The sequence below is a fragment of the Podarcis cretensis genome (assembly GCF_951804945.1).
Source record: "Podarcis cretensis genome assembly, chromosome: Z".
In the NCBI taxonomy this organism is placed as follows: Eukaryota; Metazoa; Chordata; class Lepidosauria; order Squamata; family Lacertidae; genus Podarcis; species Podarcis cretensis.
Genome location: NC_137184.1, coordinates 12,386,837 through 12,409,426, shown reverse-complemented (window position 1 = coordinate 12,409,426; position 22,590 = coordinate 12,386,837). Strand labels below are relative to the sequence as shown.

The window sequence follows — 22,590 nt, the reverse complement described above, 5'->3', positions numbered from 1 at the left end:
GCAAATGGTGCCCGCCGAGTCACCACGTTCACAGGCATCAGCGCCTGTGATTTTTAAGGGTCCCCGCGTCGCCGGCGCGGACAAGACCCGATCCTGCGGAGCCGATTCCCTCCGGAGCTCGGAGGGAATCCGCCATTAATCGGCAGCGCTAACCCGGAAGTCCGTCCAATTGTTCTTCCAGCTTCATAGCTAAATCTTCAGTCATCATTTGTAAGAGCTGGATCTCAGACTGATTGGTTAGAGCAAGATTGTGTGCATCATTTGCTGTTTTAGAAATATCTGGTAGCTGGTTAGATAGCACATCAAATTTCTACTCAAGCAGAGCTAGGGCTGCTCCCCAGTCTAAGGCCAGTGCCTTTTTTAATTTATGTACTCATCTGAATCTCTGTCCTCCCCTATTGTGGCAGATACTCTCCTGCCTTTTGGAGTCCTCATATTGCCTTTGGTCATGTCAGTGTCTGAGACCTCCTCTGAAGCCTCAGACAGAGCTCCATCTATTTCTTCCTGAAAATCTAGCCTTGCAGATTTGCTTTTAGGTCCCTGTATTCCTTGTATCATCACCTTGCTGGGGCTGTATAAAAGTTTTTGTTTAGATGTCAGTAGGATCCACTCTGCTTAGATTTTGTCCTGGGGGGATTGGAGACACAGACTTATGCCCCCATTTACCTTTCCAGCTAGCCATGCCCCCTCCATTTATTTGTTGTTGTTTTTTTAATAATAGACACCCACCCACCTATTTCCACCAATGATTTCATTGCTGGGATTGTAGCAGTACCTGAATTGAACTGTGTGTATGCAACTGGAATCCTGCATGAGTTTGGGCAGGTGCACCTGACATGGAGAAATGATTATTGGAGGTGAAAACTATGTCTCTTTCTTACCCCAGCTCCTCTCCAAAACTGCAACCTTACACACTTGTGCAACCCCTTGCAATGTGTCGTTTGCACCTCTGCACACCGGTGTATTGCTCTGAAAGGGTATTTGCGGTATAATGCTGCAGAGTGGTGAGCCAGTTATCCCCGACTTAAAGGAATATAAATAAAGGAATTCTGTTGCTGCAGATCTGCCCTTTTCAAAATAAGCTGCATTTATTGTGTTTTAGTATTTAGAAATAGAAGTCTTGAAAGGGAGGAACTCACTGTATGAGGGGTTTTGTATATAAAATTGTAATGTCTCTACAGGTGTTTGGGGTACACAGAAGAGAGGGGGGAGAGAAAGAAAACAAAAGAAAGAAAGGGACTGTCAAAGCAAATGACAAGTGGAAGAAATAGCCTTCTAAAATGAAAAGAATTAATAGCTACTTATTTCTTGGAATATATGCACAAAGGCTGACTGGGGCTCTGGTGAGGCCTAGTCTTGTTCTTGCTGTCTTAATTGGGCTCTGTTGTTTGCCTCTAACCACCAGCCATCAGCTGCTATTAAATGCTAAAAATAACAAGGCATTTCATTTACACCCCCTTATGGTTCTCTGATTTCTGATGCCTTGCATGTATCTTCTTTTCACAATCTGGCATTGTGCTGCTCTTTGGTTGAAGCTTTAGGATGGCCACACTTCATATTTTATTGATATTTACTCATAGTGGTGGCATTCAGACTCTCTGGGTGGTATTCAGTGTAGCGTGAAGTAACTAGATCTGTTAGCACAAAGAAACATGTTTGTGCAACAGAACTTCCCCCCTCTCCTTCACCTATATTTCTCTCCCATATCTGTTTTATGTCTGGACCTAACCCTTTGGAGCAGGTTCGAAAAGAGTAGGAGGCACAGTGGGAGACATTCTGTTGCACAAGCACAAATCTTAAAGGACTATTTTCACATCTGCTGTGGGGATCCTGTATTTTGGGGAGGATTCTGTAGTATCTCTACAGCAGGGGTGGAGCTTCTTTTTTGGCCTGAGGGTGGTACTGCCCAGCTCCTAAGGTGCACATGCACACATGCTTCTAGCATCTACGTAGCTGACATTAACTTTTCCAGTTTTGTGCCTGATGGAGCAGTGGAAACATAAGCCTCTCCCCCAGGCTTATGTCCCTCATCTGGTGGTGTTCACATGCAACCTGAGACTTCTCCTGCATGGAAGTCATCTCAGCACTTCCCTCTTCAAGCCCATTCTGTTTCTAGGAGACCCCAGGGAAGAGGGCAGTCGGGATTTGGCTGGCCTGCCCCTTACCTGAGCAGTCTATTTTTGCATCCCTACCTCTGTCTCTCACTGCTCAAACCCTTCCCCCTTCCTCCCCTCGCTGCCCATAAATCACTGGATCTCTCTCATGGGTCAGCTTTCTGCCACTGCCTCCATCACAAACTTGTCAAGGCCTTGCCAGTTGCCCTCCCACCGTGATATAAGATCTGTCTAATTTGCATATTCCTGCCTGTTGAGTAACTGGGAGGGACAGCCCATCTGTGGATTCCCTCCATCCCCAATGAAGGTCCATTGTCACATTTTCTCCAAGTTTTCTGCTATCACCACCACAGCTAAATTGGGCTAGGGGCCTGTGGAAGGCCACTCTGGAAGGTTTGGTGGTCTGGATTAGGTCGTTAGGCAGGGCTGGGATTCCCTGCTTCTGGTTTAGGGCATACTTTCAGTTCGTGTAGGATACTTGCACTTCTTGGGATTTGCTCCTGCCCTGCATGAATGGAGTGCAATCTAGGGCATGCTTCATGCGCCCCAGCAGGTGAGGAAGATCTGTAGGGGCATGCAAGCTGTCTTTAGGGAAGTTAGTTTGGCGTTACTGATCCTCTTACTGAGGAGCTGATAAGATTCCCTGGAACACAGTTTGAAAAACAGCTGGCTTATATAAACATTAAATGTGCATCCCCTGCAGATCTGCATTGCTTCGTGCCACAAAGGAACTTCAGAGCTCGGCAGAAAACTGTGAACCGCCTCATGCAGCAAAATGACTATAACCAAAAATATAAAGAAGTTGACACACTTTCCTTAAGCCCTCAGCTGACTTGCTGGCACCGAAGGTAGCTCACTGGGAGACAATCTGCCTTGCATGCAGAAGGTCCCAGTTCAGGGAGAAAACATCTGAAATCCTGGAGGGTGCTGCCATTCTGCATAGACAAAATGGAGCTAGATGGTCTGACTTGATATAAGGCAGCTCCCCATATTGCTGTATTGGGCCTAGATATGAGAAGGCCTGGAAAAAAACCGGAAACATGGGGGGGTGGATACAGGGTCCCCCCCCATTTCCCCCCCCCCGAAGCAGTTGGAAAAAAACCTGGTCTCCCCCCCATATTTTTTTTTAAACCAGATTTTTTAGCAGTCCCCTCCAGGCCTTCCCATTTTGGCCTATAGCAGAGAGCCCCCATGAATTCAGAGCTGGATGGAGTGGCAGATATCGCTAGAGTAGCTCCTAGCCAAAGCAAGGGAGGTGGCACTCTTCAAGTGGGTGGCCAGAGGCAGATGTATAGCCAGGTGTCCAGTTAAACTGAGTAGTGGAAAGAGGTGTGTCCATGAGACTAACAGCTGAAACCACAGATAGGAAGTAGATAGGATCAGGTACTCCCAAGGAACAGCAGGTTGCACTCTAGAAAGGCTAGAGACCTGTATACAAGGTAGTATGTTGCTTGAGGCAAAGGCCCGCGACTAGTACTGTTTATGGGATTAAGAGTTGTTAGCCTTTCTCTGAGTCATAGAATCATAGAATTGCAGAGTTGGAAGGAACCCCAAGGTTCCTCATCTCGTCCAACCCCTTGCAATGCAGGTACCTCAACTAGATCATACATGACACATGGCCATCCAACCCAGGGTTGGCCCGTAAGGGCGCAGGCCCAGCCGGGGGGGGGGGGGAGATGTGCAAAAATCATGCCTCTCCACTCTGGCTCAGAGTGGCTAGAAGGTCTGTCCATGCATTCCTCTTGTGCTGCTCTTCCATAGCTGTGGGAAACTGGGTGAGGCATTCAGTCTCCTCTGAGTGCTTTGGCGGAGGAATCTGGTCACTGGCATGGGCCATTGCAGCAACCCTGCAGGGTCCCCTCTCCAGTTAGAAGTGGGGAGAGTTGCAGGAGGAGGAAAAACTGGGGGGGGGGGAGGAGGAAGGAGACCAAAGAGAAAGCAGTGAGTGGAGGGAGGGAGGGAGGGAGGCAGGAACAGAGAGATGGAACCAATAGAGATGGAGGAGAGCAGACCCAACCTTGATGGCCACAGAGGAAATCGCTGGGTAAGTGGGAAAGGTGGCAAAAAACATTTTTACAAAGGTTCTGGTACATTGTCTCTTCCAGCTTCAAAGGTGCTGATACATCTCCTTTCTGAGGGTACAAGGGAGCCTAGGTACACCTCTGATCCAACCTCTGCTTAAAAACCTCCAAGGAAGGAGATTCCACCATCTCTTGTGGGTGGCTCCTAAGAATAGATTTTCCTGGGATGGAGGAACAAATTGTCTGGCCTCCCTATATTCTACTTGGAATTTCTTTTGAGTTGTGGTAGAGGCCTGGTTCTCTTAAGCCTAATGTACCATCCAGGTCCCTTTCTTTTCCCCTTTCCATTCCTGCAGTTCTGCCTGACTGCCTAGCTAAACTGCTTCAATCTGCAGCATAATCTATCACTAGATCTCTCCCTCCTCCATCTCCGGTGCTAAACAATGTATGTGCAAAAAGCAGATCTGACTGCTAGATCACGTCTATGAGGGAGATGAGTAGCTGGCACCACAGCCACTTGAAAGTGACGGTCCACAGCAGGAAATAAGTCCATTCATCTGTAGAACCTAGGCCCTTTGCTGTTACCTATCCTGTGTCCTACTGTGCAGTGCAGAGAGCTTGGCTGTGAGTAGCAACCAGTGTTGCTAACAGGAAGGCACCTGGTACATCCAAAAGGAAGTTTAGAAAGTTGCTTCTGCCATGCCTAGCCCACTGCTCTCCATGGGTATCTGTTTCAGCTATATGGGTAATCTACCTTCTCTGGAATGTGCTTCCATGGGACGCAGTGATGGCCATCAACCTGAATGGTTTTAAAAGAGAAATAGCCCGATTAACGGAGGAGGGCCAGTGGCTACTAACCCTGATGGCTCTGCTTTACTTCCACTCTTGGAGGCAGAAATGATTGCCAGTTGCTGGAAACTGCAAGAGAGGAGAGTGCTCTTGAGCTAAGGTCCTGCTTGGGGACTTCCCATAGTCATCTGTTTGGCAATTGTGAGAACAGGATGCTGTATGGAGCCATGACCCATCTAGCTCAGTCCTTCCAAAATTGGGATGGCGCTGTGGGTTAAACCACAGAGCCTAGGACTTGCCGCTCAGAAGGTTGGCGGTTCGAATCCCCACAACGGGGTGAGCTCCCATTGCTCAGTCCCTGCTCCTGCCAACCTAGCAGTTCGAAAGCACGTCAGAGTGCAAGTAGATAAATAGGTACCGCTCTGGTGGGAAGGTAAACAGCGTTTCCATGTGCTGCTCTGGTTCGCCAGAAGCGGCTTAGTCATGCTGGCCACATGAGCTGTACGCCGGCTCCCTCGGCCAGTAAGGCAAGATGAGCGCCGCAACCCCAGAGTCGGCCATGACTGGACCTAATGGTCAGGGGTCCCTTTACCTTTACCTTACATGTTGTTAGACTACAAGTCTAGTTATCTCTGATCATTAGTCTCATTGGCTGAGGCTGATGGGAGTTCTAGTCCCAAACATCTGACAGGTACTACATTGGGGAAGGCTGATGAGGCCCAGTACTATCTACTCCCAAGTGGCAGTGACTTTCCCAAGCTCTCAGGCAAAGAAAGACTCTTTCCCAGCCCTACTGGCTGATGCCTTTTCCCAAACTAGATAAGAAGGGCTATTCTTGGAACCTTTTAAGCCAGCGTGCACCTGCTCCATATGTTAATACTTTGCAGATGCAAATTTACTTGCCCCACATGTAACATCAGGTGTAGGGCAGGCTGCTGTGTTTTGGGGGTGGGGACAAATTAGGATATCTGCCATGCCCAGAGGTTGGAGGTTGCCTACCACTCCCACCATTATGGTGTATAAAGCAAAACACAACCAACATTTGTGTATTCTTTATCATACACATTGTCCATCAGTATTACCAAACTCTTTGCTGTCCTTTCCCCCTCTGTTCTGTCTTGCAGAGATGCTGGCAGGTTATTAAGGGACAGAGCCGGAAACAAAAGTAATTGAAACTGCTGGAGCCTGAAATAAAATAAAGGAACGCCCGCCCCAATCTTTCCCCCCTCTTTCTTCTAATTTTAGCTTAAGGAGCTTCACTGGGTCACATCGATCAGTTCCCTGGGTCATGAGAAGTTTATCGCTGTCCAGAGCTTGGCTGATAACTCGGGGGAAATAATTTGGCGTCTAATTAAACTGGCATTTAAAATGCGCCAAGTCTAGTAAGTGGCATATTGAATACCACTCTCCTCCCTCCCCAAGCTGAGTAGTTTTTTAAAAAAAAGAAAAAGGGAAGCTGCTTTGACATAACCATTCGCGCTAAAAAGAGAAGCAGCAAGACTTGGGTGGGCCAGAAATGTCCTACTGTAGTGTGCTGCACTCTGACTTTCTTTTTGACAGCTTTATATATTATATATATATATTAATGATATTTATTCAGAGTTTAAAAGTTACAAAAAGAAAAAAGAACAATGCAAAATACAAAAGAAGAATACAACAACAACAAAGAAAGGAAAATAAAATAAAAATGAAAATGAAAAATACATTCACTTAAAAATATAAAAAGAACTGATTAAACCTTTACATAACTTTCTTCCTTTACTTATTTCCTTGACCTCCCCTCACCTCCCAATTTTGTATTCTAGTTCAAATCGTTATTTCAGCAAATCCTACCAACCTTATTTTCATTTAAGTAATTTAATTTATTATATTATAATTTAACATCCTCTCTTTCATCAAGTTCATCAACTCATTTTTACTTAATCCTTTATATTATTTCTACCAAAACCACCTAATTTTCTTTTTCCAACATATTTCTAACATTCCTTAATTTTACAATATTTTTGAAGATATGCTTTAAATTTTTTCCAATCTTCTTCCACCGACTCTTCTCCTTGGTCCCAGATTCTGCCAGTCATCTCAGCCAATTCCATATAGTCCATCACTTTCGTCTGCCATTCTTCTCGGGTGGGTAGTTCTTGTGTCTTCCAATACTTTGCAATGAGTATTCTTGCTGCTGTAGTAGCGTACATAAAAAAGGTTCTATCCTCCCTTCGCACCAGTTGGCCGACCATGCCCAGGAGAAAGGCCTCTGGTTTCTTCTGGAAGGTATATTTAAATACCTTTTTCATTTCATTATAGATCATCTCCCAGAAGGCCTTAATCCTAGGGCATGTCCACCAAAGGTGAAAGAATGTACCCTCAATCTCTTTGCATTTCCAACATTTATTATCGGGCAAATGGTAAATTTTTGCCAGCTTGACTGGGGTTAGGTACCACCTGTAAATCATTTTCATTATATTCTCTCTTAAGGCATTACAAGCCGTAAACTTAATACCTGTGGTCCATAACTTTTCCCAGTCAGCCATCATAATGTTATGTCCAAAGTCTTGTGCCCATTTAATCATAACAGATTTAACCATTTCATCTTGTGTATTCCATTTCAACAGCAAGTTATACATTCTTGATAAGTTCTTAGTTTTAGGGTCTAACAATTCTGTTTCCAGTTTTGATTTTTCCACCTGAAAACCAATTTTCTTGTCCAAATTGTATGCCTCCCTTATTTGATAATAATGAAGCCAGTCTCGTACTTTAGTTTTTAAACTGTCAAAGCTCTGCAGCTTTAATCTATCTCCATCCTGTTCCAGAATTTCCCAATATTTTGGCCAGTTTGTCTCCATATTAAGTTTTTTCAGAGCCTTAGCCTCCATTGGAGACAGCCACCTTGGTGTTTTACTTTCAAGCAAATCCTTATATTTCATCCAAACATTAAATAGTGCTTTCCTGACAATATGGTTTTTAAAAGCTTTGTGTACTTTGACCTTATCATACCACAGATATGCATGCCATCCAAAAGCATTATTAAAACCTTCTAAGTCCAAAATGTCCGTATTTTCTAGAAGCAGCCAATCTTTCAGCCAACAAAATGCGGCTGATTCATAATAAAGTTTAAACTCTGGCAGGGCAAATCCACCTCTTTCTTTAGCTTCAGTTAAAATCTTAAATTTTATTCGAGGTCTTTTTGACAGCTTTATAGCCTGTAGAGAGATAGGGAGAGAGAGAGAGCTTTTGCACACATGCATTGTTGAGTTTCTTTTTGCCTTGGGTGTAGAAGAGGTGGGTTTGTGACCTGCCCCTAGAAAAACAGAATCCTTTTTTTGGAGGAAAATGTCCCCTGTCTGGTTTGGACTTCAAATGAGACGCCACCCCCCTTTTTTTTTGAGGTCCTCATCACCACCCTCAAAACTGCTTGGGTGGGTCTGACAGCTCTTGCCCTTCTCAAGGTGGCTCCAAGTTGACTGAAAACCCCCAAACCCTATACTCTACTACAGAGCCACTTCTCTTCCTCCCACCCTTGCAATGGCTTCGACCTTCCAAGCATAATGGATGCCTCCCTCGCTCCTTTGTAGCTGGGCCATGGCGAGCCCAGAGGGAGGCGAAGAGGGAGAGGGAGAGAAATACAGGGCTAGCCAGCAGCAGTGCTCAGAGGAATGACCAGTGGCTTCAGCATTCTCTACACAAACGCACAGAGTATAGGAAACAAGGAAGAAGAACTTGAACTCTTAATACAGGCAGGCAAATATGACCCCAATAGGCCTAATTACTGAAACCTGGTGGGATGAGACTCACAACTGGAATGTAGAAATTGAGGGGTACAACCTGCTTATAAGAAATAGATCAAACAGGAAGGGAAGAATAGGAAAAATGTGTGCATTTGTGAAGAGATCCGTGACTTGGAGCATGGAAAGCAAGTTGAGAGATTATGGGTAAAAATTGTAGGAGAGGGAGACAGCAGTCCTTAGTGTGGATGTTTGCTATAGGCCTCCAAGCCAGACCATCAACCAGACTTGGATGATGCTTTCGTATAGCAAATTACTTAACGTTCAAAAAGAAGAGCTATAGTAGTATGGCAGACTTCACTCCCCCCCCCCCATCTGTTGGAACTCAAACTCTGCCAGGAATGTAGAGTCCAACAAATTCTTCCACTGCCTTGCTAGCAATTTCATTACCCAGAAGGTGAAATAAGCAACAAGGGAGTCACCTTTCTTGGGCCTGGTCCTCACTAATGGGGAGAAACTGATCAACAAAGTGAAAGTATGGGGAAACTTGGGAGGAAGTTTTCAGTTGGCAGTGGTGCAGCAATAAAACTGCTAGCACATTCACAAAGCTAAGCAGGATCCAGTATGGTTTCAAATTGAATGGGAGACTGCATGTTGAGGTTCCTGCATTCCAAGGAGTTGGACTAGATGTCCTTAGGGTCCTTTCCAACGCTACAATTCTGTCATTCTATGATTCTATGTCCTCATTGATTTCACTATACACCAAGGGAAAGTTGAGTGTAGTCAGACGTGCACACTGGACTTTAAGAAGGCTGATTTCTAAAAGCTTAAGGAACTACTAGGTAAAGTCCTATGGTCAGAAATACTCAAAGAGAAGGGAATCCAAGATACATGGGAGTTTCTTAAAGGTGCAATACTGAAGCCATAAAGGCAGCCAATTCCAAAAAGAAATAAAAGTGGAAGGCACCTAAAGAACCAGGTGTGGCTGTATAAAGAGCTTAAAGATGAGCTGAGATGTAAGAAGGGCATGTATAAGAAATGGAAGAAAGAAGAAATCACAAAGGAAGAATATACAGAAGTAGTCAACAGCTGCAGGGAGGTCAGGCAGGCCCAAACTCAGAATGAACTGAGGCTTGCAAGACAGATTAAAAATAACTAAGTTTCTTTGGCTATGTTCAAAGCAAGAGGAAGAGCAAGCAAGTAGTAGGTCCTCTGTGTGGGAGGATGGAGAAACGCTATTGGGTGACAGAGTGAGGGTGGAACTGCTCAATACCTACTTTGCCTCTGTCTTCACCCAAAAGGAAAGCAGTGCCCAACCTAGTGATAACAGAATAAACAATACAAGAAAGAGCTGCAGCCCAAACAAGAAAAAGAGGTGGTAAGGGAACACCTAGCTAATTTAAATGAATTCAAATCTCCAGGGCCTGATGAACTGCACCCAACAGCACTAAAGGAGCTTGTGGATGTAATCTCATAGCTTCTGTCTATAATCTTAAAGAACCTCACCTGTTCTCCAAGAGTTCTCTAAGACTGGATGCGGGCAAATGATGTCACCATCCCCATATTCAAACCGGGGAGGAAAGAAGTCCCAGGTAGCTATTAACTAGTCAGCTTTTTTTTCTGGGAGTACTCAAGGGAATGCAGTACCAAAACCTTTTGCTTCTTCAAATGTTAAAAGTGTAACACTTAGTGTAACAACTTCGCGGGAGTACCAGCACCCTTTTTTCTTCTTCTTTTTTTAAGCACTGGATAGCAGGAAAGGTGCAGGAAAAGATCTTTATAAACAACTTGGATGAAGGTATTGAGGGATGCTCCTCAGATTTTCAGATGACATCAAACTGGGACAGGTGGCTAATGCTGCAGAATACCTTAACTAGACCCAAATCAGAATTCAGTATTACCTTAACTGGTCCCAAACTAACAGAATGAATTATTATTATTATTATTATTATTATTATTATTATTTATTTGTACCCCGCCCATCTGGCTGGGTTTCCCCAGCCACTCTGGGCGGCTTCCATAGAAACCAAAAATACAGTAAAATATCACAGATTAAAAACTTCCCTGAACAGGGCTGCCTTAAGATGTCTTCTGAATGTCAGGTAGTTATTTATCGCTTTGACATCTGCTGGGAGGGCGTTCCACAGGGCGGGCGCCACTACTGAGAAGGCCCTCTGCCTGGTTCCCTGTAGCTTTGCTTCTCGCAATGAGAGAACCGCCAGAAGGGACAAATGTAAGGTTCTCCTCTTAAGCAGGAAGAACCAACTGCACAAATATAAGATGGGGAGGGGCACCTGGCTTGCCAGTAGTACATCTAGGGTCTTAGTAGACTGCAGGCTTAACATGAATCAACAATGTGATGTACATGCAAAAAAAGGGCTGATGTTATTCTAGACTACAGTGGTACCTCAGGTTACATACACTTCAGGTTACATACGCTTCATGTTACAGACTCCGCTAACCCAGAAATGGTACCTCAGGTTAATAACTTTGCTTCAGGATGAGAACAGAAATTGTGTTCTGGCAGCGCGGCAGCAGCAGGAGGCCCCATTAGCTAAAGTGGTGCTTCAGGTTAAGAACAGTTTCAGCTTAAGAACGGACCTCTGGAACAAATTAAGTACTTAACCTGAGGTACCACTGTACATCATTCTGCCTTGGTCAGACCACACCTGGAATACAGTTGTACCTTGGTTCTTGAACAGAATGCGTTCCAGGAGTCCGTTTGACTCCCGGAACTGTTCGAAAACCAAGGTGTGGCTTCCAATTGGCTACAGGAGTGTCCTGCAGCCAAGTGGAAGCCGTGGAAGCCATGCTGGATGTTCGGCTTATGAAAATTGTTCAAAAACCGGAACACTCGCTTCCAGGTTTCGATCGTTCGGGAGCTGATTTGTTCGGGAGCCAAGGCATTTGAGATCTATACCTCACCCATGTATTGGATTATGGCAGTGTGCTCTGTGTGGGGCTTCCCTTGCACTTGATCTGCAAACTGCAGTTAATAGAAAATGCTGCGGCATAATTACCAACAGGAATGATAACTTGTCAGCATGTAACACCTCTGCTCAGAGACCTGCACTGGTTGTCGATTTGCTACAGAATCAGATTTGAGATCACCTTACCCTGTATATGTCAATTCGATCACCACAATCTGCGGAACTGGCCCTATTACGGGTACAACATAATGCCCGTTTTGCATCTGTAATAAATGGATCTTTTAGTATGGCACTAAAAGGTTTAGAAATCCTTGCCTATTTGCATCAGACAGGCACCTTCACTATTACTGTTTTTGGCACCCTCTGAAAACATTTTTGTCTAGGGAAACCTATCTGGATATATAGAATGTTGATGTGCTTTAACCTTGAATGTTTAAATAGCTGGTTTTAATTGCTCTTAAAATAATTTAATTTTTTATTCTCCTTGTTAACTGCTTTGCATTTTTTTTGTCAAGCAGTATGTAAATTTCATGTAATAAATAATTTGATGAAAATGTACTGGCACGATGAGCAGTACATTTTCCAAGAGCTCAGTTGGCATATATTCGCCCCCATCACATAGCCTGCCCAGCCTTCATCCCGCAGATTCCTCATCTGCAGTTTCATGATTTGCTTTTCTCCTGGCTACTTTTTGATGCTTTTTTTTTTTTGAAATATGGTGCTTTATGCACACCCCACTTCCCTTTAAATGGCTACCACCTCCTTTGCCAGTGCTTGTTCTGAACTAAATTTGGTGGCTTGACGTGTTTTTCCTTGTAATGCTGCTCGGTAGAGGTGGGCAGGAATGGGGAAGAATATGGCTTTGTTCTCTCTCTCCCCCCTCCCCTCCCCACATTTCCTTTCATCACCAGGGTTTTCTTTTGATACTGTCACTGCTGTTTTTTTGATAATTTTTATTTTTTTGAGCGTCCAGCCACATGCTTCCTGCCATCATTTGTCTGACTAGGGTCTTTGTAGCTTCTGCCTGCCAAGCTCTCTGGGCTGAACGTTAATGGTTCCATGCCATTTGCCATGTGCTTTCAGCATGGACCGTTCCTCAGTAGTAAACTGCATGGATCTGTAAGCCACGCCCAGCTTTCCAAATGGGACGAAGCCTTTGTAAGCTCACCTGTCTCTTGAGGTAATATTGAGTGTCCTGCTCAGTGTTCCTTTAACACATGAAGCTGTTTACCTGTCCCTCCCAAAGAGGAGACCTTTCCGTAGTGGTCCCTTGAGATTGTGGAACAACTTACCCTTCTGTGTGATTTCTGTGCACCTCCCTTGAGATGGGTTTTGAGGATGAGAGAGATGTAGCTCTTGGTGGGATTCTTAGACTATTAGAAGGAACAGCAAGGAAAAGAACTGGAAAGGCAGGATGCAAATTTGAGAAAGAAATCATATGAAACTTAAGAGAAGAGGAGACGAGTTGGTTGGTAGGTAAGAACCAAGGTCACAGGTAGAGAATGAGGCAGATGAAGCTGAATTATTGGCACCAACTCCTAGGGTCCCGGGTCCCTTCGGTCCCACCAACAAAATGTTTGAGAGCCCTGCCAATAAAATGTTTGATGGGCATTACAGTACTGTGTTTCTTTCTTTTCCATGTTTGGACCCCATTTCCCAACAAGCCCTGTAAAGGAACTTGTACTAGGCTTGCTGGATGGCAAGAGACCTGGGATTGGGCAAAAACCTCTGACATCATTTATGATGGCCCTTGTGATTGGAGCAGAGAGAGACGAGTGGGGAGAGAATGCAAATTGCTTGCTCCATGGGGCAGGTTCACAGAGCTCTGCCAGGAGGAGAGAGGAAGCAGCTCCTGGTCATTCACCATTTTAAACAATTCAACTAGGAGTGCCTTATTCAGATGACTGGAGGATAACACTCCCCACCTATTCTCATTATCATTCTTATCATATCAGCCCTTTTCCCCATAGTCCCAGGCGGGTTACAACAATTAAATATTTAACCACAATTTTAAACAAAATATTTAAAAGCATTTTAAACACCTTACTGTCACAGAAATAAGGCAGGTCCTAAAAATATGCCGAAGCAGGCAGACACATAATTTTGCAGCCCACCCTCAATGATTTGGGGCTGGTGGAGGGAGCGACAACCAGATGCTAAAAACTTTGGTTTGGGGACAGTTGGGTTCAAGTCCCTTTTTAGCTGTAAGAATTCAGAGTATTATGTCCAGTAGGAGTGACTTAAGATACACAGGTGAACCACCTGAATCCCCATTTTGAATAAACTCTAGTCTAAAACATGCATTGCAAGTTCTATAGCACCACGTTTGATACACAGTGGTGGCAGCTGCGGCCCTTAGCTTGCCTTGGTGCCACACACCTTTCCCACTGCTCTCAGCGTGGTGTTGTCTGTTGGCAGGAGTGGTGGCCAGGCCTGTGGTTCAGGGGCTGAAGGAGGTGCTGGTGGAGAGGAAAGCCTGAACAGGATTCTGGTCCCAGTGCAAGGTGTGCGCACCACCCACCACCATGGAGCAGGTGAAGGCGCTGCAGGTGATTTAGGATGAGTGCAATGACCAAGCTTAAAGTGGGCAGGGTTTATCTAGCCCCCTTCCATATTTTATTCAAGTTGGTGCCCATGAGCTGAATTATTGATCTCTTCAAGCATCATCTGGCAGTTGGTCTGGACTCTGTTGTGAGGATATTCTAGCACTAGATTTCCTGCATGAAGCCAGAAGCTGGGTGGGCCTACGAGGCCTTCTTTGCCTCTGATTCTTTGTTCTGTTCATTTCCCCAAATTGTTAGTGGAGATTTTGACCGCTTCATCTGCCTCAGAAGCATTACCCCTCTGAGGTAAAGGGGAACCAACTGTGGCCTGCAAAAACACAATACTTGTTAGAACACAAAGTGCTTATTTAGCTGTGATTAGGCAGGCAGGTGGGACGCTGGTGGCGCTGTGGGTAAAAGCCTCAGTGCCTAGGACTTGTCGATCGAAAGGTCGGCGGTTCGAATCCCCGCGGCAGGGTGCGCTCCCGTTGCTCGGTCCCAGCGCCTGCCAACCTAGCAGTTCAAAAGCACCCCCAGGTGCAAGTAGATAAATAGGAACCGTTTACTGGCGGGAAGGTAAACGGCGTTTCCGTGTGCTGTGCTGGCTCACCAGATGCAGCTTTGTCACACTGGCCACGTGACCCAGAAGTGTCTCCGGACAGCGCTGGCCCCCGGCCTATAGAGTGAGATGAGCGCACAACCCTAGAGTCGGACACGGCTGGCCCATACGGGCAGGGGTACCTTTACCTTTACCTTTAGGCAGGCAGGTAGCTGGGAAGGCAGCTGCTAATCTGTGAATAACCCGAGATCCCCAGAAGGAATGTGTTGCAGGTGGTAGAGAAATGAGGCATTGTATTAGGGTCTGTGGGGGGGTAACCAGGAAGGGAATATCTGTGCCAAACTAATAGGGAGGTTTGTGAAAAGGATGCTGTTCCCCCCCTCTCAATTACTTTATGCCTATGAGGTGGCCAGTACTTGTAAGTATGGCTCTTCCTTGTCCCTTATTAACCCATTGCACTGTGTTCTTCCCTGGTCCTTGGCATATATCCTGATGGCAGCAGAATCTGTAGTTGTTAAGTTGGTGGTCTTCAACATAATGTATTGGGAAAAGGTTGTTGGTTTTGGCCCAGTTTTCCAAATTGTTAAGCTCATTGTGAATCATGATCCTATCTTCACTGCATTGTTTTCTGTTCTGGACATGGGGTGGCTAAGTGAACACCAGCAATTTTTACTTCTGTGTTTGCTAAAGTTATCCAGCATCCCTAGTGCTAGCCCCCTCCTCCAGCCACCGCTCTCTATAGCAGGCTTCACCCAACCTGGTGGCTTCTATGAACCTTCTATGAACATGGTCATACTGGATGAGGTTGATGGGAGCTGAGATCCAAAACACCCAGAAGGCACCAGGTTGGAGGTTTCCCTACAAATGCTCTCTTCAGTTTGCATGGGGAACGCATTTGGCTCTCTGACCTCTCTCTCCTGCCACAAGCCTTCTATAGTGTCCTTGTTTTTGCTTAAGTTTGGAGGACTAATCTTCCTGAAACTTGCTAGATTTGAAGATGTCTGTCTCCACTTTCTTACCCTTCCTTATCAGGAAAATGAAGAGTTTTCATACCAAGTGGGTTGCAAGAGTACTTCGACACAGAACCCATAGGCTGCACACTGCCTTGTTGTGTGGGGATGGCGGAGCAAGGCCAAAATTTGACGCCCTGCCCTGCCCTCGCACTGCCTTTTCAAAGCTGGCTTAGTGAGGCTCCAACCTTTGGCAATGAGCCACAAGGCTCTGGCTAACTAGGCTTTGTGAAAGATGTAGGCGAAATCTAGGAACCTGTCAGAGCACTCACACCTCCTTCCCAAACCCCAGCTTACCCAATGTAAGGGCTGGGGGGTATCAGATGATTCCGAGGGCTACCCAAAAAGCACACTGGACTACCCTGATCCAGAGCAAGCTTGCCTGAAGTGTTGTTAGATAGAATGATAGTAATGAAACTCTCTCTCTCTCTCTCTCTCTCTGTGTGTGTGTGTGTGTGTGTATGTATGTGTGTGTGAACTGATTGCAGAATTCAATTTTATACAAAATGTGTGCTAAGCATGTTTTTTAAGAGTCACACATATATGCAACCCTGGGTGTGTCACTTAAAACGCCTTGAGAAACAACCTCTCTGCAGAATAGTTCCACTGTTCCTTTTGGGGTTTCATCCTCTTCCGTTCCCCCTCCCCTGCCTTTTCTTTCCAGTTGCCCCATTTTCGTTCTGCGTCTGGATATTTTTAGCCTGCTTTGTATATCTGTTTCTCTGTCCTTCTCTCTCTCTCTCTCCCCCCCTCCCTCTCTCCCCACCCTTCCCAGTTTGCTTTTCTGTCAGAGGCAGGGAAACTGGCATTTTCTCAGTTTTCTCATTCCCACCCCTCCTCTCTGTTGGGTCTGCCTTGCCATTTCTCCATCTGTTTCTGCTTCCATTGGCTTGTTCACACCATCTTGTTTACTTGCTTATTTAAGTAAATTCAGTCTTGGTGTTTTCCACCTAGTCTTTTACTCTCTTTTTTTTGTACAAATCATGTAAAGGTTCTAGGGATAGAACTACAGCAACATGTTCTGCTCTTTTTAATGCAAATACAGTGGTATTAACATTTTCCAGAGATAATTTCAAGGAAGGAAGGAAGGAAGGAAGGAAGGAAGGAAGGAAGGAAGGAACTTCTCTCCTCTCCCTCCTTCCCACCTCCACCCCCACTCCACCTAATGGGCTGATTTTCAGTCTCAAAAGTGAGGACTGTTTCTGGTGATGACTGAGCAGGTGAGCATCAGAAGAGCCCCACTGGATCAATCTAGTGGCCCATCTAGGCCAGCATCCTGTTCTCACAGTGGGAAGCCAGATGCCCCAACAGGAAGCCTGAAAGCAGGACTTGACTGCAATAACACTCCTCCCTCCTTTTATTTCCAAGCACTGATAAACAGAAACATACTGCCTCCAGCAGCGTTCTAGTCCTCATTGTTAAGAATGTAGGAAGCTGCAACAGAGTTGGGCTGTTGGTTCATCTAGCTCAGTGTTGCCTACTCTGACTGGCAGCAGCTCTTGGGTTTCAGGCAGGAGATCTCTCCCAGCCCAGCAAAGATGTGCCAATGGGGATTGAACCTGGTCCCTTCTGGATGCAAATCAGATGTTCTACCACTGCGATGTGACCTGATGACTTAGGCAATTTGCCCTGCTGCTTTGAATAATATAGCAGCTGCTGACTTAAACATAGAAGATGTGATGTTGTATTCTGATGTTATCTCAAGTGAGAAGATGAGTGGCAGGTGTATAGTCTGTCATATGTTTGAGGACTGTGGAGAAATATTGTTCCGATTACACAAGAGAAATTAAACCCGCCTCCTGATTAACACTTCTGCACTTACCTGGAAAAATGTCCAACTCCACACACTTTGGAAGGGGGGAGAGGCAAAACATGGTGTATAAATAAACCATAACACTTTTCCTGCCCCTATTCTTGTTTATTTGCTATGCAAATGCCTGCCTAACTCCTGCCACCACAAGAGTCATACCTTGCCTCTAGCACAACCCTATGTAGAGACACACTGAGATTCAGTGGTTAGTGTGTCAGACTAGAACAGGGGTCAGCAAACTTTTTCAGCAGGGGGCCAGTCCACTGCCCCTCAGAGATTGTGGGGGGCTGGACTATATTTTTTTTTGGGGGGGGGTGAACGAATTCCTATGCCTCACAAATAACCCAGAGGTGCATTTTAAATAAAAGCACACATTCTACTCATGTAAAAACACTAGGCAGGCCCCACAAATAACCCAGAGATGCATTTTAAATAAAAGGGCACATTCTACTCATGTAAAAACACGCTTATTCCCGGACTGTCTGCGGGCCGGATTGAGAAGGCGATTGGGCTGGATCTGGCCCTTGGGCCTTAGTTTGCCTACCCATGGACTGGAACCTGGGAGACAAGGGTTCAAAGCCCCACTTGGCCGTGAAGCTGATTGAGTGGCCCTAGGCCATTCACAGCCTTTTAGCCTAACCTACTTCACAGGGTTGTTGTGTGGCTTAAATGAGGAGGATGATAATCATGTACATTGCTTTCAGCTCCCTGAAGGAAAAGGTGGGTGATAGATATATAGTAACAGTGACTACAGTTTGGGAAAGTGACATGGGAAACCTGTTTTCAAACCTGTTTTGTCTGTGATCCTCACTATGTGTGGCCAAGGCACTGTTTCCACATAACCTCCTCACAGGGTTAAAAAGCCTTCTCTTTTCTTTTTGCTTTGCTCTTTAAAAAAATAGTACCTGCCACCATTTCTTGCTCTCAACTATCATTGAGGCCCAAAAAGACTTCCCTGTGTTTTTCACAGGACACACCTATATTCCTTTGCTTATGCATGCACACCCCATTCAAAATAAATGTTGCCCCACATTAAAATAATCAGCATTAACAGTGTCTCCCAGTTGCTCTTGCCAAGCCTCCCATCAGTCCCCTTGGTCTCTGTTCCCACCTCCTCAGAAACATGGAGTTATTTCTCATCTAAATCAGCACTTGGTAGACTGCATGGCCTGAAGAAGCCCATCACCACACCTTAGAATATATTCAGTGTGACAGGGTAGGGTTTTTTTGTGGGGGTGGTCGAGCAGCGCCATGTTTGTCAGTAAAGTGGGCATGGAACTCCAGATAGTTGTGTGAATTTGAATATTTTTCAAGAGGTAAAATAATAAGGGTGAGAGATGAGTTGGAACATATAACTGATTTGGTTTGGGGGTTTTTTAATGAACAAATCATTCTTCTGTTCATAACCTGTGTGTGTGTGTGTGTGTGAAGCACAGCTTTTGGCACGAAGAAATCAGCAATCACTTTTACGCTGAAACCAGAGCTTTTCAACACCTCATTAGCAAACCTCATTATTTCAAGCAGTAATTATTTGGGGGCTCCTGGAGCATAATTAAGCAAAAACCTGCAAGAGATGACTGGCCGGCACCCTTTCACGTCTGAAGCAAATCTTTGCAGCGGTTGCATTTGTGTAACCAGCACCCTTGATCCTTTAATTCACCTGCTTTCCATTTTACCTGTTGGTGACTTTTCCTGCTGGTTATTGGCACATGTTGAAAAGTATGGCTGGATCCAGACAGGGGTAAGGCTGGCAGAGGAGGTCTACTGATGGGGAAAAACCTGTCAATCAAAGGCAGGGGTGGGGAACCTGTATGTAGCCTTCCAGGCACAGTCAGCCTGCAACTCTCATCATTCTGGACCAGGGGTCAGCAACCTTTTTTGGCCGTGGACCGATCCACCGTCCCACCATGTGGTGGGCCGGACTATATTTGGGGTGGGGGGAAATGAACGAATTCCTATGCCCCACAAATAACCCAGAGATGCATTTTAAATAAAAGCACACATTCTACTCATGTAAAAACACCAGGCAGGCCCCACAAATAACCCAGAGATGCATTTTAAATAAAAGCACACATTCTACTCATGTAAAAACACCAGGCAGGCCCCACAAATAACCCAGAGATGCATTTTAAATAAAAGCACACATTCTACTCATGTAAAAACACGCTGATACCCGGACCGTCCGTGGGCCGGATTGAGAAGGCAATTGGGCCGCATCCGGCCCACCGGCCTTAGGCTGCCTACCCCTGTAATCTGGACCGTTGGCTTTGGTGGCTTGGGCTGCTGTGAGTTTGAGTTCAACAACATCTGCAGGGCTGCAAGTTTAAACGCCCTAATTGAAGGTATCTTGTGGTCTTGACTTTACTGTTCTTAATTTCCCCTTTTAGTATTCATTAGCACTGTGTGACATTCTGCAGGATGGGGCTATTGTACAGAACAGTGATGCCAGCAATTGATTGCACAACTGAGAGGTGGAAGGTGATGTGTGCATGTTCTTGGGTGCCTTTTAATCTTTTTTTGCCTCAGCTATCAAGTGTTTGGGAAGCCACTTGCAGTGGGGCAATTTGGTGTTTAGAAGCTGCATCAAGCAAATTCGATTTATCCTCTCTCCTCCCCATTCTCCCCCTTGCTCATGTAACTTACCAGTTGTTGGATTGTAGCACCCTGCTTGTGGTTAACGCTTAGCTGGAATGAAATATTCAACGCAGCAATAGAGAAATTAAAATAATAATTTATTTGTCAGACAAATAAATATGAAGCACAGTGGTATATGGTTACCAAGCTCTGGCCTGGCCTCCTGCCATTCTGGCCAGCACTTATATTTCCTTAATCCAGCCCCCTTGCTCCTCCTGTGGCTGCCTCTGTCCAATCAGCCTGGTTGAAATTCCTATTGGCTGTTTGCTAGAACCAATCACAAAAGATACATCCATTTCCTCTTGCCCTTTTATGGGAAACAAAAAGCTATATATTCTTCTATCTATAAATGACAAATAAGTAGTAATATATCTTACATGTGTCTCAACAAGGAACCTTAATTACCAGCTCACCTCGCCCTATTGCACTCCAAAACAGATGGTTAATCTTAAATTTTTATCTTAAACAGATGTCAAGGATCTTGAATTTACATCATCATTGAAAGATCTCCTTCCTTTGGAGGTCTCTAAACAAAAGCTTGACAACCATATGTATGCTCTAATGATGTTTCCTGCTTGGCAGGGGGGGCTAGTGGCTGATGGCCCCTGTGATCTCTTCCAACTATATGCATAAGGATTTAACATTTCTTAGCTTCTAATTCCTTTGCATAATTACATTTAAGCCAATATATTTAATACATAACATAGATAGCTTTTTAAAAGGAAAAGAAATCTTAAAAGGATCTCAGTTTAAGAAAGAAACAACTTTAGAAAAAGACTTCCCAAAATACTCTCTTCCTTTCTGCCAGCTAGATGCTTTTCCATTGCTCTTGACCTTTGAACCTTAGGAAAATATGGCTCAAGTTTAATGGGAGGCACATGGTTTTATTTTACTATTTACCCACTCTTAATTATGTTTTTCTCTGCTTTTTTATCTTCTGTAATATGTAGGGTCAGTGTAACCTTGGCTGTCAGCCTGTAATTCCCTTTTTACGACTTTGAGAATTGTTTTCTGCTATAAATCAGGGGGCCCCCTTGTCTAGGAGGAAAAACATTGCCAAGGTTCTTAGGCAGCTGCTCTTCTGCCTGGCATGAAACATTTGAAGATCTTTAAGCTCAATACAGGCCCTGATCAAGCCTCAATAAAAATGCAGACTATGATTAGATGCCTCAGGATGGTGAAATGGAAATGCCCTCCATTCAAGGGTTTTGAGAAGAAGGAGAGGAGTAATAAATGCAGTGATGGAAAATTAACTGGATATGGCATTGATGGAGCTTGAGGGGGGGGGGGAAGGCTTTGGGAAAACTTCAGTCCTGGCCTCTCTTCATTTCTAGCAAAATACTCTGCATACAATTTGGGATGAAATCAGAGAATGATACTATTAAATTCACAGTACTCTCTCTGAAAAAAGACTGGGGAAAACGAAAATGGGAGGTCCTAGAGGAGGAGATTGGGATTCTATCATAAATACAACAGGAAGCAACAGGAAACAGAACTTGAACATAAGGAAATGGGCTTGAATTAAAGTATATAGAATGAGGAAATACGGAATACTGTTCCAATATGTACTCACATATTGGAGGGATCACATAGTGGAGGGATTTTAACATGGACATGTAACCAGCATAGAAAAAATCAGAAGCCCTTTTCATCTATCTCTAATATTTCTTTTTCTTTTGTCTTTTGTCTTTTTTTCCTCCCTCTTTCTTTCCTTTTTTTCTTCTGTTTCCTTTTTCCTTTTGGAGCCCTATGTTTGGGGCCTTTGTTATGTTTTGGGGATTGTGTACTCATGGGGGTGGTAGATGGTTGATGGAGGGCCCTGGGGGGGCAGACAGGGTAATGTTGGTCTCCCAGCGTGAGAGGCTGGGAGGAGAAAAGAAGGATCCCAGGTGAGATCTGGGAGGGACTGCTACCCTCTGTAGGTGGTGGGGGCTGAGAATTGCCTCTAGGAGAGGACTCCATATTCTACCTGTTCTTTTTCTAGTTTTTGTAGCTATTATCTTATTGTACCGTGGAATACTTTTATATGTGGTGGTGGGGGTTACACCCACACATCTACACTTACTTATAAGATGCTGGAAACTGCAGGAGGGGAGAGTACTGTTGTGCTCAGGTCCTGCTTGTAGGTTTCCTACAGGCATCAGGTTGACCATTGCAAGAACAGGATGCTGGACTAGATGGGTCATTGGCCTGATCTTGCAGGGCTGTTCTTAAATTCCAGCTGTGGGGTAAACCTACAGCTCTACCAGCGGACAAAGCTAGAGAGACTTAACTGCACTGTCACAGGGATCTTTTTTTTAAAAAAAACAACAACCCACAACTTTAATAGGCCCCCTTGATGTATGCAGTTCAGTAATGAATGGAGCAAAGAAACAGCAAATGACAGTCACTTGCTGAGACTCTCTCTCCTTGTGGATTTTAGTAGGCCTCCGTGGGGAGGGTGATGTGTGTTTGCATGTGT

At 44.9% G+C, this 22,590-nt stretch overlaps 1 protein-coding gene across 3 annotated transcripts in view; it reads left to right on the top strand.

The window, feature by feature from the left end:
- SCAI (suppressor of cancer cell invasion) overlaps positions 1 to 22,590 on the top strand; it is an 89,776-nt gene that overhangs the window by 24,688 nt on the left and 42,498 nt on the right. The gene's annotated exons all lie outside the window — the stretch shown is intronic.